The 5,637-nt window shown below is 37.5% G+C and overlaps 1 pseudogene; it reads right to left on the bottom strand.

The window, feature by feature from the left end:
• Window positions 1–4,384: 4,384 nt before the first annotated feature.
• Window positions 4,385–4,964, bottom strand: LOC108763132 (uncharacterized; annotated as a pseudogene).
• Window positions 4,965–5,637: the final 673 nt, after the last annotated feature.

Here is a 5,637-nt window from a genome sequence, read left to right as displayed (position 1 = left end):
GTGATAGTCCGAGGGAGCAACGTCTGGAGAATACGGCGGGTGGGGTAGACCTTCCCATTTCCAAGTATGTCTTGACCACTTTCGCAACATGGGGTCGAGCATTGTCATGCTCCAAAATCACTTTATCGTGCCTCTTGTTGTATTGCGGCCGTTTGTCTTTCAATGCTCGGCTCAAACGCATCAATTGCGTTCGATACCGATCGCCTGTGATTTCAGTCGGTTTTAACAACTCATAATACACTATGCCGAGCTGATCCCACCAAATACAGAGCATGACTTTGAAGCCGTAAATATTCGATTTGGCCGTCGACGTGGAAGCATGGCCGGGAACTCCCCATCGATTTTCTGCGCTTGGGGTTATCGTAATGCACCTATTTTTCGTCCCCAGTCACAATGCGATGCAGAAATCTCTTCCGTCTTTGCCTTTTAAGCAGCTGTTCACAAGCAAACAAACGCCGTTCAACATCTCTCGTCTTCAACTCATACGGCACCCAATTTCCTTGCTTCTGTATGATTCCCATGGCTTTGAGGCGTTTTGAAATGGCTTGTTGAGTTATTCCCAATGATCGTGCTAATTCATCTTGATTTTGACACGAGTCTTGATCAAGTAATACCTCCAATTCTGCATCTTCGAAAACCTTCTCTCTTCCACTGCTATGCCGGTCTTTGACATCAAAATCACCGTTCTTGAATCGTTGGAATCACTCATGACACGTTCTTTCACTAATAACGGCCTCACCATAAGCATTCGATGAGCCTCAGCTGCAGATTTCTACATATGGGAGCAGAAAATTAAAACCTCTCGCAAATGACGAGAATTTGGCTCGTAAACTGACATTTTCAATCGAGAATAACTTTATGATGCAAACACAAATCGACTAATGTTTCTATGGGGTTACGTTGATAGATGCCCAAGTTTATTGTATGACGTCTATGATCTAATTATTTCGACCACCACTTACCACTAAAGCTATCTATAGGAAAACGGCGGAAGCAAAGTTGTACACCTAATAATACTATCTTTAATTTCGATAAAATGAAACCTAAGTATACTTATATTTTATATGTACAATTATAAAACGATAGGGGTGATGGTGGAATTTTTTAAATTATATACAAACTTACCTTTTTAAAGAAAGGTAAAAAAAAGCGCTAAGCGTGCGTGCTTTTCGTAAAAATTATTTGGGCCAATTTCACCAACGCCAATTACTTAATTCGTCGTGGAACTGACTAATCGTGTTTGCTGTTCAGTGGAATTGACCACTTATGGTTGACACTTATGGTAAAGTCACCTTAATCGGGTTGGTGAAATCGGTCCTTTGTATATAATATTACTTAACATTAATGATATGTGTTATTTATATAAAAAATTTGACATCAACAAAATGACGCCAAGTTAAATTCCTCAAAATTTTATGTATCCATCGTTAAAAAGATTTGATATCCACAATTGCGTCAAGTTAAATTCCATATAATTTGGATACCAAATTAAATAAGTAATATTGACTTCAATGATATATGTATCATTCCTATAAATGATTTGACATATCAACTACTGGCGCCAAATCCCATTTCTTTATTTACTTTATCCAAATAATACTATCTTTAATTTTTATACAATAAAACCTAAATGTACGTATATCTTATTGAAGGATATTCCTATTCCAGTCCAAATGGTTTAAATTCCTCTTAAATGAAATTATTATATCACAATTTATTCACACAAAGACATTTTCTCTTCCAACTAAAGTAGTGGTTATTTAATTCTCTTTCAAAATAATATACAAAACGTTATCACAAAATTGCGTTACCTTGCTCATTTTAAGTTTCACACAAAGACATTTTCTCTTCCAACTAAAGTAGTGGTTATTTAATTCTCTTTCAAAATAATACACAAAACGTTATCACAAAATTGCGTTACCTTGCTCATTTTAAGCGTTATCACAAAAATTAAAGAGTTAACCGTATAAAATTAAAAAATTTAATGTAAATTGAAAAATTTTTCGTGTAAAAACACTTGGCGCTGTTAGATTTCGATCTCGATATAGTTATTTTACTAAATAAGACATGAATGTAATATTTTGAAAAATAATAAAATAAGAATGTAATACTTAAAATATGTAATATTTAAAAAAATAACATATTAATAAGGAAAATTAGAACCATATTAAATATATGAATATTTGAAAAAATTAGAAAAATAAGAATCATTCCCAATGAGAGTCAAAGTATCTAGTATGTGTATATATGCGATTGAGTTATAGAGTCGTGTAAATTATGAACGTTGTGAATACTATTAAGTTTAAGTCTGAGAAAAATAAATTTAGATTTGTAAACATGCGTTATGAAAGAGAAATAAATAGTAAAATTTATTCTATGTAAAGTTAAGATTATATTTATTAATACTCTTATTATTACTTTTAAATTATAATTAGCTTTAATTATTTATACAAGGAATTTCAGATCACCGGTACACCCTTTTTATCTCCGCAGGATGAGATTCAATCGAAAATACGGTCAGACCAAAGTTGTGGGGTTCCAAAAGATCTATTTACTGATCATATCAGTTTGACCTTGGATGGCTTTGCCAAGGTCAGATCAAGGTCATCACATCGATTTTTTTAAATGGAACATCCTACTTTTTATTCTAGAATCTAATAGCCGATGTCAAGAGCTTTTTAAAACCCTATAATAAAGTATTTTTTGACTAAGTAAATCTCGAGTTACGAAGATTAAAAGTTACAGTACCGCCGGCATTAGTATTACCCAAGGTATACCGCGTGGAGGTTGCTCGGTCGGATTTATACCTTGTGTGTGTGTGTGGGTGGGTGTGTGTCGCAGCAGAGATAAGGACCCCACGGTTCGTCACGCCCGTAGTATTTTTCAACTCCAAACCCTCTCTGCTGCGTGTGTTCGTTTGCGCACGCACATCTACATGTATACGTGTATTTGCGTATGTGGTGTTTCTTAATAAGTATTAGGTGTACAACTTTACTTCCGCTGTTTTCCTATAGATGGCTTTAGCGGTAAGTGATGGTCGAAATAAATAGATCATAGACGTCATACAATAAACTTGGGCATCTGTCAACATAACCCCATAGAAATATTAGTCAATTTGTGTGTGTGTCATAAAGTTATTCTCGATTGAAAATGTCAGTTTACTAGCTAAATTCTGGTCATTTGCGGTTTTAATTTTCTGCTTCAATATGAAGAAATTTGCGGCTGAGGCTCATCGAATTCTTCCAAATACTTATGGTGAGGCCGCTATTAGAGAAAGAACGTGTCGTGAGTGGTTTCAATGCTTCAAAAACGGTGATTTTGACATCGAATACCTGTATAGTGGTGGAAGAGAGAGGGTTTTCGAAGATGCAGAATTGGAGGCATTACTTGATCAAGACTTGTGTCAAAATTATGAAGAATTGGCACGATCATTGGGAGTGACTCAACAAGCCATTTCAAAACGGCTCAAAGCCGTGGGAATGATTCAGAAGCAAGGAAATTGGGTGCCGTACAAGTTGAAGCCGAGAGATGTTTGTTTGCTTGTGAACAGCTGCTTGAAAGGCAAAGACGGAAGGAATTTCTACATCGCATTGTGACTGAGGACGAAAAATGGGTTCATTACGATAACCCCAAGCGCAGAAAATCATGGGGAGTTCCCGGCCATGCTTCCACGTCGACGGCCACACCGAATATTCACGGCTCCAAGGTTATGCTCTGTATTTGGTGGGACCAGTTCGGCGTAGTGTATTATGAGCTATTAAAACCGACTGAAACAATCACAGACGATCGGTATCGAACGCAATTGACGCGTTTGAGCCGAGCATTGAAAGACAATCGGCCGCAATACAACGAGAGACACTGTCAAGTGATTTTGCAGCATGACATTGCTCGACCCCATTTTACGAAAGTGGTCAAGACATATTTGGAAACGTTGAAATGGGAAGTACTACCCCACCCGCCGTATTCTCCAGACGTTGCTCCCTCTGACTATCACTTGTTTCAATCAATGGCACACGGCTTGGCTGACTAGCACTTCCGGTCTTATGAAGAAGTAAAAAATTAAATCGATTCGTGGATCGCCTCACAAGATGACCAGTTTTATCGACGCGGGATTCGTACGCTGCCCGAAAGATGGGAGAAAGTAGTGGCCAGCGATGGACAATACTTTGAATCATAAATGTATAATCAGTTTTTTCAATAAAGGCTCGAATTTCGGAAAAAAAACGGCGGAAGCAAAGTTGTACACCTTATAAATGTTTACTTGTTTGAGAGATATTTAAAATGACGACCGTTTTGTACGATGCAAGCATCTACTTTGCTTTGGAAGGAATTAGTTGCATGTAAAATTTCATTAGCATCGAAGTATCGAATTGCTTCAGTTATTCTACGAATCGTCTCTGGTAGTTGGACGTTGACGGTATACCAAGTCTTTTATCCTTCCCCACAAATAGAAATCAAGAACGGTTAGGTCCGGTGATCGAGGTGGATAATTGATCGGACCGAATTTGCCTATCCATTTGTTCGGAAACATAGTGTTTAGTACTGCACGGGTAACTCTCGATGTATGTGGCGGACATCCATCTTGTTGGAACCACATGTCTAAGGGCGATCTCATCAATGGAAAATTTTCTAATAAGACAGGAAGTTCTGTTTCTAATAAAATTGAATATCTATTACTATTTAGATTGTTTTCAAAGAAAATAGGACCTTCGATATGACTTGCAATAATGTCGCACCAAATATTAATTTTCCAAATATGTTGATGATCTATTTGTCTTAACCAGGGGATTATTTTCTGACCAATAACGGCAGTTCCAGGTACTGACAGGTCCATCACTTTTAAATGTACATTCGTCAGACAATAATATTTTGAGGTGAAAATCTGGTGGTTGCTGTCTTATCCAGTTGCAAAATGCAAGTCTCTGTTCAAAATCATCGTGAGTCAACGATTGATGAACAGACATTCTTTAAGGTTTCAATTTGTTTTCTTTTAAAATGCGCCAGATAATGTGATGACTAATACTAGAATCCCTTGCTCGACGTCTTAAAGAATCATGAGGGTTCAATTCTACTGATGCAAGAATTTCCGCTGTTCTTTCATTCCTAATTGGACGGCGGATCTGTGTACCTCTATTATGTTGAGGCTGAACGACACCACTAATTCTGATTCGATTAGCCAATCGTGAAAAGACATTCCTCGAGTGAGGAATCCGATTAGGAAAACGCTGTCGCCCCAATCTTTCAGCACCAGCAAATGAACCTCGACACTCACCCAAAATTAGCAACATATTGTATGCTTCTTCATTTGAATAAGACATGGCTGGATAAATCTATTAAAACTTTGAGAAGTAAATCGAAATATTGAATATTTATTTATCTCTGATTCATTTTTATAGCAACATGGGAAAGTCTCTACTAAGGTTGAATATTTATTACTAGGGTCCGGACGTTTGAGCTCGGTCTCAACGGGCTGCGCGCGGACAGCCGTTGCGTGAGAATGAGTCGGGTGCTTATTAAAGCGAAACAGCAACAACGGGTTGTCGCGCGGTCAGTTTTACTAATAGCGTTTTCGATTGGGCAAAAGTTAGTGCGCACCAGTGATCACTCAGTTCACACCAACACTGGACGAGTTCCATG

This window comes from Trachymyrmex cornetzi, unplaced genomic scaffold (genome assembly GCF_001594075.2).
Source record: "Trachymyrmex cornetzi isolate Tcor2-1 unplaced genomic scaffold, Tcor1.1 scaffold339, whole genome shotgun sequence".
Lineage (NCBI taxonomy): Eukaryota > Metazoa > Arthropoda > Insecta > Hymenoptera > Formicidae > Trachymyrmex > Trachymyrmex cornetzi.
This window is presented reverse-complemented; position numbering and strand designations above follow the sequence as displayed.